This window comes from Equus przewalskii, chromosome 15 (genome assembly GCF_037783145.1).
Source record: "Equus przewalskii isolate Varuska chromosome 15, EquPr2, whole genome shotgun sequence".
NCBI classification, from domain to species: Eukaryota; Metazoa; Chordata; class Mammalia; order Perissodactyla; family Equidae; genus Equus; species Equus przewalskii.
The window spans coordinates 46,480,286-46,494,308 of record NC_091845.1 but is presented as its reverse complement, the minus strand read 5'-3'; the positions used below and the strand labels follow the sequence as shown (position 1 = coordinate 46,494,308).

General features: G+C 45.0%; 2 long non-coding RNA genes across 9 annotated transcripts in view; one reads left to right on the top strand and one right to left on the bottom strand.

The window, feature by feature from the left end:
- Positions 1-4,281, bottom strand: part of LOC103552892 (uncharacterized) — a 32,287-nt gene extending 28,006 nt beyond the window's left edge. For 4 of the 8 annotated variants that reach the window (XR_011527053.1, XR_011527051.1, XR_011527057.1 and 1 more), the window contains exons 1-2: positions 4,044-4,270; positions 160-292 (exon numbers count right to left, since the gene is read on the bottom strand). This is a non-coding gene — a long non-coding RNA (uncharacterized lncRNA). Of the gene's footprint in view, positions 1-159; positions 293-4,043 lie in introns of all 8 variants that reach the window. The other 4 variants (XR_011527052.1, XR_011527050.1, XR_011527054.1 and 1 more) reach the window with 4 other exon arrangements.
- Positions 1-14,023, top strand: part of LOC103541684 (uncharacterized) — a 99,318-nt gene that overhangs the window by 73,426 nt on the left and 11,869 nt on the right. The gene's annotated exons all lie outside the window — the stretch shown is intronic.

Here is a 14,023-nt window from a genome sequence, read left to right as displayed (position 1 = left end):
ACAGAAGCAGGATGGGGCCTTCTCTGCTAAAATTCCATGGAAATAATAATAGTAATATTGACTTATTTATGGAGGGTACACTATCAACACCTGGCCTTGGCAAGTAACTTAACCTGAGTACCGGATCTCAGATATTATATTGAGATATATTATACCCACCTACTAGAATCTTCGCTTCTGAAGACTGAAGTGAACAAGGAAAGTGCTTTATACCATGGCAGAGTTATACACCACGCCGGGAGCCCTCCTACCTTTACTACATGGGCTCGGTGTCCACGGAGAACTCCAAGCTCTGGAAATGTCAGGATTAGTCAAGAAGACAGTAAGATCTCAAGTCACCACCAGCACTAAATGATAGAGTCAACAATCCCAACTCCCTTTTCAGGCCCCTTATCTAGAAAAGGGACTATGCCCACAGTCCCACTGGGAATTGTTTTCAGAAGAGCTGATGAAAGCTGTGAAGGCACTGTTGCCCAACAGTGAGGGGAGTGGAAACGACTTGGCAGAACCTCAGGGAAGGCCCATCAGGGCATGAGATCAGTGACCAGAGACGAGGACCACACTCCAGGGGTAGAGGCAGAACCACATGTCATGCCCTGCAGACTCCAGAGCTGCATCTCCAAGACAGAAGGAGGCCTCCAGCAGACAAGATGGGGATGCGGGCCTTCTAAAACTCAGGTATGAGTTGAGCCAGGCATGTGTTGAGACCCTACTGGGTGTCAGGATCTGTGTTAGATAAGAACACTAGCTATGTTTGCTTCCACTAGTGGTGGAAGGAAATACCTTTCTCAATTTTTTTTCTTCTTTTTATAAAATTATATAGCAAATTTGAAAGACATAGAAAAATAGAAGTATCCAGAGATTTGCTAACTTCACTATTGCAGCCATTGCGATGAGTAAAACTATAGAGAATGAATGGCTAGAGAGTATTTTCTATATTTTTATAATTTATACAAAAATTATACAGTACATTGACATTGATACATTTAAATATATTCTTATTTTTAAAATTCAACCAATTCAGATAAAATAAAAGCTGCCACTGGGGAATGCCATTGGGAATCACTCCCCACTTCCAGTCCCTTTGTAAACTCTGTCAAGAGTTTGGGCTGTAATCTATCAGAATTTATATTTATGTTTGTCTTACATTTGTTTCAAAATAACACAGTTATGTCAACAGCATCATTGTACAGTTTGAATTTTTTACCTACCATGTCCTGCAAATCTTTCCATGTCAATTCATATAGATTGACCTTTTTAAAATAGTGGATATGACATAGTTTTAGTAACCATTTGACAATTCCCCTACTGTCATTATTTGAGTCCAAGCAGTGCAGCAATGAGTGTCACACAGGAATGTCTCTGTACTCAGGTGGGAGTCTTTTCCAAGGCTGGCCCACTGGCTCTTTCAAGCTTTACTTGGCCAGAAATCTGCTCTTTAAGGACACAGGAGACCTTAGACTACCCTGATCTCCATTGAACTTTGCGCGTCTCTCAGTTCACTGTTTCCGAGGTGGTCTCCTGATTTTAGCTTAGGAGCTGGGGACTCTTCAACCTTACCTATTTCCCTGCAATCTTCAACTCTTTAAGAGATTCCTAAATTAATTTCTAGCATCCTTTTATTAAAATGGAAATTCACCTTAGAGAAGATGCTCTATTTCTTTGGTGAGCTTCTCCCTTCTAGACCTTCTCTTCCCTCAGGACCTTCTCTTCCCTCTGTTCTCTGCATCAGGGGCATTGTTATTCTATGGCTGGAGCCTCTTAGGGCACAACGCCCACTCTCATCCATTGGTAGGATGACCAACTCATCCTAGTTTGCCTGGGACTTTCCTGACTTCAGAACAGAAAGTCCTGTGTCCCAGGGAACCCCTCACTCCCAGGCAAGCTGGGATGGTTTGATCACCATATCCCTTGGCTCATTTTCTGCCATTGCTTCACCTGTAAGTTGGCTCTGGGCTGCATCCATTAGCCCCAACTGCAGCACCACTGTGCCACATTGTGTCCACGATGCTGAGTGTGAGGGGCTGAAAAGTGTGTCTGCCATCTTCTCCAGTCTGAAGGCCCTGTGTGAGCCCATGATCAATATCGGAGGGGGACTATCTCAGGGTCTTCTGGACTTCCACACTCAGAGGCACTAGGGCAGAGAGAGGACTACTGAGGGTGATGACCTTGTTTCCCAGGACTGCTTGGTAACCTTGGCTATGAGTCCTACCTTGAAACATGGGTGCTTGAGGGGGGAAAGGTAGACAAGGGAAGAGGCTAGGATTGGACATCTCTCAACTTAAATGCTTTAATGGATTCAAGGACCCTGAGAGGCACATCTGACTTCTGCCACATATAAAACCATAAACTAAGAACAGCTAGGACCTATTGAACTCCTGAACAGGGAAGAAAATCTAAGAGTGATTTATGAGGTTCCTAACCTAAGAAGGGGACCCAATTTCTGGTTTCTAAGCTATATGGAACTCCCCAGGAGGGGGCAGTGTAGAGTAGGCAGTGAGCCAAGGACCATTCACAACTGACTCAGACAGGATCCTGATTGGTCTGCCCCAACTTCTTGCCCATGTGTACCTTTAGGGCATTTTTCAGTTGTGTGGTCTCCCTTGGAACCTTTAATAAGTCATTTGCTCCTTGGTCAACCAGATCACTTTTAGCCTCCTCTTCAGTCAGACCCTGGACCCCTTACTGGGTAGCTTTACAAACTCCATTATAGCTTCTCTCTTAGGCCCCCCCCCAGGTCCTTTCCTAGCTGGGCTGGGTTGAGCCCTTCACAGGAAGTTTTCTGGGAGCTCCACTCATTCCTTCCTTAGGACCTTGTCCTTTTGGCCTTTAAACTCCGAGTGGGGTGAGAGTCTATGTTTGCCCTTTGGCTAAGAAATCCTGGTTATTTTCTTGGAGGCTGTGTCTGTGCCAGAGACTGATATTCTGAGGGTCAAGATCCACTGGAGGTGGATGAGTCCCCTCTGAACTCCAGTGCTCCAGTTGCTTTTGGATCTTGTTGCTGAAAAGAAATCTTTCTGAAAGGATGGAGACCAGCCACATAGGCCTGGGAGCCCAGGCTGGATGGGCAATGGTTGCGAGCCAGAGGATTAAGGCTTCCTGAGATCTTTGGACAACAGAGGGTGACCCACAAACGTCCCAGCTGCTTCCGCAACCAGTATCATTTCAGGTGTTGAATTTCAGTCAGGGCGAGGGCCTGTATCTCATCCTGGGTTCCAAGGAAAGATACACCACAGGCCCTAATCTGGGTTGTAAAAGATCATAGGACAAGGAGAGAAGGGAAAGAGATGAATCAACCTTATTCTGAAGAGAAATCAGATCCTGTGCTGCCTCAGGTCCTCTTGGCCAAGTTCCCCAAGCTGACCCTTTAATATTCCTCTTTGCGCCTCTGTGTTGATGCTGAAAGACTAGAATGAGGGGCTGAGACTCAAGTCTCACTCTTTTTTTTCCAGGCAGGTTGCAAACATAGTGCGTGAATAATATGATGTTCTACACGGCATTAATAAAGAGCTATGTTCTTTCCATGTTATTCACTTTTAAAGTGGATAAAAATATTTTCTATTTTTCCATCATTGAAAAACTCAAAGAAGGGTTTTTTGTACCATATCTTTGATTGGTACTTCGGTTGGTAGCTTTCAGATGAAGACAGCACCGAGTCTCAGACCTACGCTTGCTGGCTGTTCCATCAGATAGGATTCTACACCTGAGAACAGACTGAGGGCTCTATCAGCTGACCAGAGACTCTCAGAGGCTCAGCACCACTCTCCAGATAGGTCCTAACCCAGAGGAAGGGCTCATTTCAAGATGCCTGAGATGGGAAGCACTGACACACCAATGTTCTTCTGCAGGTGTCCTGAACTCCATTAATAATCCAGTCCATGACCACTGAGTCCCTGTGTTTGGGATGATATTCTTTTCCTTTCTAATGTTTCCTGTCTCAGATGCGTCTCTCTGAGCCAACATAATTGATTTAAAAAAGTGGGAAGAGGAACAGGAGAAATAAGAGTCAACTTCAGCTGGGGGCTGGGCCTTGACTCCCTTACCTGGTTGATGTCTCCTTTATTCTGAAGACTGGTAGCAAATGGCTCCCTTTTGGAAGAAGGATGACAGAAGGAGGAGCCTAGCCACACACAGGAAGTAAATGATGGAATTGATGACCCGTGGCTCACTCACTCTCCTCAGAAAGGAGATAGGTGTCCATCATCTGAGGCCTGAAGCTCACTACTGCCTCAGACAACAGGGCACTGAGATGTGTGCTGTATTCTAGAATGTTCCAGGCCTGCATCACAGAGCATGGAGCAGTGACAAAGAGTTCTTGAGGGTGGGGGAGGGGGACCCACAGCCCCACCCCAATAACCCAGACTAAGAGGTCTAACCACCCTCCTGGGCATCTGGATCCCTCCCCCTTCTCTGGACCTTCCTGTTGCCAGCCCTGTCTGCTCACCATATCACATCTAGACCTCAGTGTGATTTTCTATTTATTCTACCTTTCTATTTATTCTACCTACATTACCTGGGTAGCATTACCTGATATTTCCCTTAAAGATCTGCCTTAGAGCCCACCAATTTCACAGCCTTTGAAAGTCTGGAGTTTTCCCAGGAATTTTGCTAATTCTGAGTCACTACTGAAAAAGAAGACGCCTTTCTGGGGCTGTGACACAGAGAAAGTGCCCATATCTTAGCACTCAGCTTGATGAGTTGTCACACACTGAACACACCTGTGAAACTAGCACCCAGATCAGGAAACAGCTTATTCTCAGCACCCTGGATGCCTCCCTGGTCACTGTTCCCCTCCTCCCCACCCCACCACGAGAGTCACACTCTAGCATCTTCTGAGGGCAGGCATTATTACCAGGAACAGCTTGAAGCCTTTATGTGTATTGACTCATTGAATCCTCACAGTGACCCCCGAGACGCTTCTATTACTGACCCATTTTACGGGCGAGGACACTGGGGAACACACAGTGTGAGCTACTTGCCGAGATGCTGCTGCTGGTGACTAGCAGAGCAAGATTCAACATGCTGTCTGGCTCCAGAGCCACACTCCTGAACCACTAAACTGTGCTGCCAAAAATGTCACGGCGCCTGGAGAACGCGTCTCAGTCAAGTAAAACTAGATTCTGGAAAGAATAACCACTCACCTCCACAGGGCCCTTTGCCTGTGGCTTCCATGTGCCCTTTGTTTACATCTTCTCACTTGCTGCTCAGAACGTGGTGAGGCCGTGAGGCTCAGAGCGGGAAGGGGCTGGCGTGAGGACCACAGCTGGAAGGGCAGAGGCAGGTCTGAGTCCAGACCAAATCAAGGACCATTCTTGTCCTCTAATTTTGCATGGGGAAACTGAGGCAGGAGGGGTTAAACGAATTACATTGCCCCTCCATCCAGTGGGTTTCGTTCACGGCTGGGTCTAATCTGTCCTCAGTCAGGGCCTGTGTCTGGACTGAATGATCAGGGGCCACGTGACCCTTTAGACTCTTTGGTGAAGTGTGGGACCTTGGTTGCCCTTGTGCTGGTGACAGGAGGTTACCAGGGACCCAGGAACCCAGGCAGGTGCAGGAGGAGGAAGAAAGGACAACAGGGAGATGTGTGCAGCACAGGGTGAGCAAGGCAGAGGACTCAGTGCATTTGGGGCCCAAAAGGTGATGACTTATGAGACCCTGACCTGCAAGGACAGCCCACAACAGCCTTAGTGGGTGGTGCAATGGCATCCACTCTGTCCTACAGCCTTGGGGTTGCAAGGGGCACACCGGGATTCAAATACTAGCCTGCCACCTGCCAGTTGTGCACCCTGGATGGGTTGCTTAAGCTCTCAGAGTTGCTTGCTTTATTTGTAAACAAGGTTGATCGTAACACTGATCTCACCACATCCCAGGGTGGCTTGAATGGGATAGTATATGATTCATCTGACTCATGGCACATAGGGGACCTCAGGACATTTCTGTTTCCCTTTCCTACGATCTCTTTCTCCTCAACTCTGTTGTCCTCAATACTGATTTAGAGCAAGTATTGATGGGAACTTACCTCCTTTGCAAAGTAAAATGAAATAAGAAACAATATTGTTTAATATTCTTACTGCTAATTGTGTTCCAGGATCTTGCATGATTGTAAGCAGGAGTGGCTTAGATGGAGTCATTAAGGAGAAAACAGCATTGGATGTGCACACAGACCTGGCCCTGAATCCTATCTTGCCATTCACCACTTGGTGGCCGTGTGACCCTGGCCACGGCACTTCCCCTCTGATCAGCAGCTGGTTCCTCACATCACCTCTAGTGAGCGGAGGTGAGCGAGCACTTGGTGAAATGCTGCCCAAGGGCGATGGGTCCATGACCAGGCAGTGTAGCAACTAGAGCCCCAGGACCAGAGCCCCCCACGGTGGGGTTTGTTGGCATTTCTGGAGCGGCAGTTGAAACATCTCCCCAAAGTGTCTCCGCGTGGTCAGGGCTCCCCACAGCCCTTTACTGAGATGGTTGTCTCCATGCAGCCCCTCCACGGTGGCTGTCCTTCTCTGGAACTCTCATCTCTGAGGACTAAGAAGAGGGAGTGACGTGTGAATCCTATGCCAGCTTGTCTATGTTCTCAGACAAGTGTGTCATATTATGTGATCACGTTGAAAAACACGACCCAGACCTGACACGGCCCATGTCACCTGAAATGCACCTCCTTCAGTTCTCCAAGGGCTCTGGGTATACCTCTAACCATGCCCTCCCAGCATGGCAGCCAGGAGCCACACATGGCAATTCACATTTAAGTTAAATACAATAGAAAGTTCAGCATCACTAACCTTCTCACCTTGTCTCCTTCCATCTTTGATGTCACCTCTACCACTTGCCTCTTCCTGCCATACTCCCTTCACGTGGTCTCCTTTCTGTGCATGAATATGCCAAGCTCATTCTCTCCTTAGGGCCTCTGCACTCTTCATCTCCTTTGGAACACTCTCGCTCTGGATTGTCACCTGGCTGTCTTGTCCTCATCATTTAAGTTTCAGGGAAACACCTGTTCCTCAGAGAGGAGCCCTCACCTCTTAGCTGATGTTCCCCTCCCAGTCACTTTCCATCTGGCCCTGTTCTCTCCTTCAATCACTCCCCAGTACCTGGGGTCAACTTGTTTGTTTACACATTGCTCCCCACCAAAATGTCAGCTATTTGAAGGCAAAGATACCTACTGTCTCCTCTCACCACTGATGTCCACTACTTGGGGTAGATTGTCTTTGAACTTGAGTGTCTCCTAAACTCGAGTTTCCTAAACGTCAATCATTTGTGCTTCATCCTCGTGAGGTTTGCCTTGTTTGTGTAAAATCTGTACTAGGACTTAATATTTTTCTTTAAATTGATCTGCATTCTAACTTGAGTACCTACTTTAGCCTGATCCTAAACAAGCAACATTATGGAATTTATATCCTAATTTTTCCAAACATGGATAAATGCATAATTATTTTACACTGTTTTCTCCGTGCTACCTAAAAATCCTTATGCTCATCTCTCCTGTACGCACTCTTTCAGAAACGTTGCTGTACTCCAGCCCAGCTTTCCCATCACTATTCCTCAAACCCACCTTCCTCTCTCTGGTGGCCCGTGTTGCCAGCTCCCAGCACGACTGCCGTTCCCCACTCCCGACTCCTCTCCCACACCACTACCACCCTGTGGATGACAGAGCTGGAGTTTCCAGGTGTTGAGGTTTCAAGTTCATTATTGGGAACTGAAGTCCTGGCATTTGAGTGTTTGAATAGCTGGGTTCTTTCCCTGCTGGATGTGTGACCCTCTAGCAATTTGCCCTCTGTGTGACTCTGTGACTCTCCTAAAAGGCGCGGCCAACGTGCACAGCCCGACCAGCTCACTGACAACCACTGACTGTCCCCAGAGACCTGCCAGTTGACCAGAACCTCGGTGATCACTGTCATTTTCTTCTAAATTCAGCAGAAGCCTTAGGTCCTCCTCCACTGGCTGTGGTGGAAACACGAGTTGTGGCCAAGCCGACTTCTCAGACACCACTCTCAGCCTACCAAATGAAAAAGGAGGAGGTGAAAAAACACCCTGTAACCTCAGGTGCCCTGCCTCCAGCTTTGGGTCCACTGGAAAATCCATCGAGGTCTGCCAGGCCAGCTTGGACTGGTCTGTGTGTGTGTTCAGTTGGGTGTTCTGGATCTCCACAGCTGAGATGCCTCCACAAACAGGAGGTGTCATGATTTGGCATGTGTTACTTTGCTTTGGGTGTCTTCTCCTTGTTTTGTTTTTACCTCCTTTTTCTGAATATAACACATGGTTTCATCACTCCAGGGACATTCTCCTTCCTTCTTCCTGAGTTTCCATTTCCTCTTCTTTCTGTCTTTCCACACCTCATGACCATCAGCCCCACGCACTTTTTTTGCTCCTCTTAAGAGACAACTTGCTGGGGGAACTTAGTAAGCGCCTGCCTTGCTTCTCATGGCCACATCATCTGAAAGCCTTTAATTTCCTCGGACTCGCCTTGCTGTCGCTTCTCACTTCTGAGCCTTCTAAACCTGGATCATCATTTCCCATCACTGTGGGTAGCTCACTGCTAATCACCCTTATGGGATGCAAGTCCCATCTTAAGTGTCACTTCTTCCTGAAGCCTTCCTCTGCCCCTGCTGCCACAGATTAAGTTAAATGCCTCTCCTTTCTGCTTCCACAGCATCTCGCACCTCCTCTCTCAAACTCACAGTGTCATGTTGGGAGGGTGTTTGTGCCAAGGGTGGCTTCTCGGTGGTAGGGAGCCTCATCCTCCTTACAACTCCAACAGAATTACCCAAATAATCATCCAGCTGGAATAATAAGAGTGTTCTTGTTCCCCAGACACATTTCCTCTCCTTCAGAGAAATCCCAGAGCCCCTGCTCTAGTAATCCCGCTAGACTGTCGGCTGTGTGATGGAGAAGCCGTGTCCTTGCTCATGACTAGATCCCTGGTGCTTAGCACAGGGCTGGAATGTGGTAAATACTCCATAAATATTTATTGAATCAGTAACTGGATGAATTAATTTCCTTAGAATAATTGACACTGACTGAAATTTTAAGACTCTACTGAATAATAAAGAGATAACAAGAGGGAAAGAGTGAATATACCAGAAGCCTGAATGGCTGACAAAGTTTGAGTAAAAACAGGTCTTAACATAACCAGTTCACTCCCAAGTCAGGCTCTGGGCCAGTCCACATGCCCTTGTTCACGAAAATATCCTCGAGAGAGAGACAGAGAAGTGGATTTCATGCCACTGCCCACCTAGGGTCTAGCTCTCAGTTCTGTTTACCATCATCAGATGGTTGAAATGGAACCGAGGTGATAGTTTTAGACTTCTTCTTTCTTGTATTTGTCCCAGGTAGCTTCAGAGAAGGACTTCTTACTTTCAGAGAAATCAGGTCCAGGGCGGAAATAACGTAATGGAAATGTATACTGTAATTAAAAAAGGAAGTTTGAAGACGGCATCATAAAATCAGGATTTCTTCTTTTTTTTTCTTTCCAATATGAAATTTCAGAAAACCTAAAGAAAAACAAATGCAAATATTACATATCATAATTTATGGAATCATTTAAGTGATATTCAGAGGAAAATTCTCTCCTTAAATATGTGTATCAATAAAAAAGAGAGAATTAAACTAAATGAATTAAGTGTCTAATTCAGTAAGTTAGAAAAAAATAACAAATAAATCTGAGAAAAGTGGAAGGAAGGGATTAATAATACAAGAGGAGAAATATTGAGTTACAAGACAGAAAATAGTAAAATGAATTAAATATATCCAAGTTCTGATTCTTTGACAAAACCAATAAGAGAGATGATACATTATCTTAATCCAGGGGGAGAAAAGGGAGAATGCAAAAATATACAAAATAAAAGAAATGTTAAAAGGAAACTAAAGATATAGAGGAAATTAAACGAATCACGAGATTGCTTTGTTCAACTCTATGTAAATATATCTGAATACTTAGATGAAATAGATAATGTTCTAGGAAAATATATTTCACCAAAATTGAGTTGGGAAAAGATAAAAAATCATAATAAACCAAGTGCTATAAAAGAAATGGAGAAAGTCATCAAAGAGCTGCCCTCCAAAAGCACCAGCCAGATGGTTTCAAGAGAAATTCTCCCAAATCCTTCAAGAATAAATCATTTCAATGTTATTTAAACTGTTTCAGGCATAGAAAAAGGAGAAAATCTTCCAATTTTTTTTCATAAAGCAAGCGTAATATTAATACCAATCCCCATAAGATTGCACAAAAAAGAAAATCACCTTTCAATCTCACTTATCCTAATGCAAAAACTCCTAAATAAATCCAAGAGCACATTGATAGGAAAATATACCACAACCAATAGGGTCTAGTCCAAGAACATGCGGATGATTTCATAATCAGGATGGCTCAACAGCATGATTTAACACTAGGGCTTCTTTTTTATGGCTGTTGTTTTAAAAAAAATCAAAGAAGTTACATGGAAAATCAGAACTTCTTTAAATCTTTTAGCGTGTATCTTATTGCTTAATATTTTTATTTGAGAAATGTATTGGGTGGACATCATAGTAGTTCAATGCTTAGGGCTTCTGAAGGTCTTAACCAGGTCTTGACTGCAGCAAGAAGTTGGGTAGCACTGCCAACTGGCTCTGTTGTGTGGGGCTCGTGGGGTCTCTTGGTTGACACATTTTAGAGCACAAGTGAGGCTGGGGGCTGGGTATGTCGGAGAGAGAGAGCTGGCGAGGGCCCTGGTGCCCCTATGGACCCCCACTCCACCCCTCCTCCCACCTCACACCTTCCCCCACCCCCTACCCCTCCTCCCACACATCCTTCCACCCCAGCAGGGGATAGCCAGAGCATTCACCTACCTAGCTGAAGTCTGAAGCACTCTTAAGGGCTTGGATTGCCATAGAGCTCAAAGAAAAGTGTGCCCTGTCTCTTGAGAGGATCCTACAGGGACTGGCACGTACACAGTAGCAAAGGTGGCAGCTAATTTCTAGGACATTTAAAATGGTAATATTTTTAGATGCAGTCAAAGAGTGAAGTTGACCTTCAGGTGGAGGAGTGGGGGGTTAACATTATTGGGGATGAGCAGAATAGGGAAGCATGCCGGCCAGCAGGGTTCCGTGAGTGCCTAGAGCAGAATCCATGAGAGGGTTGCACCCATTTGGAATATTTTCACCCTGACATACCTATGTGTGTATGCGATAGAGATCAGTGCATATTGACAGAGAAACAGAGACAGAGAAAGGAGAGGGAGAGAAAGACTCGTTTTATTTTAAAGAAAGATCAATGATTAAGGATCAATACTTTCTACAATGAACCTGCTGGTTACTGGTTTCTGGTTTGCAGCAATAGCTGCTGCTCACTGAGGCTGCTTCCCTGGAGGAATGCAGGAAGCTGCCCGCACCGTGCCAGCTTGACCGGGCCTTCTGAACGCCCTTGTGCCGGGCTGCACTGCTAGCTCATCACTCACAGAAGGGCTGGCCAGACAGAACACAGGCAGACTTACAAAAATATTTTGGGGGGTACATACTGCATCATGTTACCTTGGGCAACTGGGCTTGTCCTTAAGTCCATCCTCAGTGAGCCCACCCAGACGCTAGTGCTTTGAGGACACCGTCTTTGCTCTAGTTTCTACCTACAAGCACTGGATGCCTTAACAGAAAATGTAGAAAGTAAGGCCCTGGAGAACCTGCTCTTCTGGAAAGTCTCTACTGTTATGCCAGCCCTGTGGGATCCAGCCCTGAGACACAGCACTGAAAGCTCACAGAAGCAGAGAGCTCAGCCCCAGCTCTCCCTGCAGCCCAGAATCCTCACTGCCCATTTCTAAGGCTTGGTAGCCAGCTTCTCTTTCATCTCTTCCACAGACAGGAAGCTTACCCCTGCAAAATCAGCTCCTCTCATCTTTTTAATTTTTAAATAAGAGAGCCTCTCTCAATGAAACTTTGCCTACTTTATCACTTTAAAAACCCATCAACTTCATAATTGAAAAATGACATCTCACCATTGTTTTGTTTTTTATTTCTTTGATACGGTGGAAATAAATGTCTTTTTTCATATCCTTATAATGGTCATTTGTATTTCTTCTTTCATGATTTAGCTTTACATTTCTTTTGCTCATTTTTTTCTATTGGTGTGATAATGTTTTTAAAGTTAACTTAGAAGAACTTTTTATGACTTAAAATGATAACCTTTATATTTTTCATATTTATTTTTATATTTCTTTCCTAATTTACAATTTGCATTTTTGTTGTTGGTTTGATGAATAGATATTTTTAATTTTATGGAGTTGTATCTTTCTATGTGAAATTTTTATTGTTTTTATTCATAGAAACTCCATTCTGAACAAAACTTAAATATTGCTTACACTTTACTCTGTATTTTTACATTCTTTAAAAAACTATTTGGTATGTATTCAACATATCTGAATTTTTATTTATTGGATTAGACCTACCTCCCCCCCCCCATAAAATGGCGTTTTCCCCAACACTGTTTTTTCTAGTCCATCTCTCCCTCTTAGTTTATGATCCTCATAATATGCCAAGTTCTTAAGCACACCAGGCCCAGTTTTCTTGGAACAGCTTTAATCATTATAAATTTCTTTCTATTATTGAATTGAAATCTGTCACCCTCTTTCACTTCTTGAGTCTTCTGTCCCTGTAACCCCAAAATATGAGGGGCTACGTGTTGTTCTGTCCAAAATGTGCTGAGTAACTCTGTGGGAAGATGGCGCAGTGCTGGAGCGCCTTGCCAGGGCTTGCACTTGGCTCTCATTGTCTTCTTAGTGAAAGGAAGTTGTCATCTATGAGAATGTACCTGGGTTAGACAGCTACCTTGTGCCTCTGAGGCCAGCTTTCTCTCTAGGCTAGGTCTAAGGAGAGTAGGCCCAGTTGTCAAAGGAAAAGCATTTTTCAAAACATGTTGCTTTTTAAAGGTTTGAAAACAAATCAGCCTGACTTACAGGTACTCAGACAGGTGGGCGGGGAAGGAGAAGAACCAGAGAAGAACCAACTTCTGAGCGTTGAAGGGGGTCAGGATATGCCACCCCAAAATATGGCACTTTGGCGTAACAATTATTTTGAGCTCAAGGAATTAGATTTCCTGAAACCCCACATCTGCATAAAAGCAGAGCCTCCCCATAACTCGATTGTCATAAGTCCCCTCCCTGCGAACCGCTCTAAGCTTCTCAAAAACGAGAGGTCGGCCCCACACTCAAACAGGTGTTGTCACAAAACTGTCATAGTCCCATCTCTTCTCCTAAGGATCCATTTATTTCCAGAAAGTCGTTTGTTTTTCCATAAGTGCCCTTTCTGCCCCCTTCTAGGAAGTTATTTGTTCTCCCGGAAGCGCCCCTCTGCCCCTTCTCATCTCCTATTAAGGTGTTAGATAAGCTCCAAATTTCTAACCTGGGTCACATCTTTCTGTGAACTCCCATATACATATGTAAATAAAAATCCATCTTTTCTATTACTAATCTGTCTTTTCTCAGTTTGATTTGCAGATCCCCAAGTACAGAACATAAGAGGGTGGAGAAAAAGCTTTTTTCTTCCAGATAGTCTGTAATGTGGCAGGTACTGGAATGAGAACTGCCTGAGCTCTCTTGAGGCCAGCTTGCCCATGGCCGCCCTGGGGAAGAGACCAGGGGTGTGAATGTGCATTAAAGGAGCAATTACCTTGGCGCTTGAGTTTGGGACCTGCTGTGCTTGCACAGGGACTATCCCTGTGCACCAGCATCCAAGGAATGGTGTGGGTCTCAGCTCCAATAGCCACAGTCTGTGGCAGTGAGAAACAGTGGTTGTCATGGGACACCCTGATTCCCGGTCCCTCATGCAGGATCAGAGAAGGCTGATTCCTTTGCTACTGAGTAACCCTCTGGGCTTCTGGGACAACCCAGTTTGGGTGGATGGGAAGCCTCACGAGGGATATACTGGACCAACTGTTCATCAGGTTTATGTGTACTCAATTAATTAGAAAAAGGAGAGATTTGACACGCATTTGTGAAGCAGTTCAAATCAGTTAAACTTGTCAAAAGAGGTCAAATCAGATCAAACCAGTTAAACCAGATAG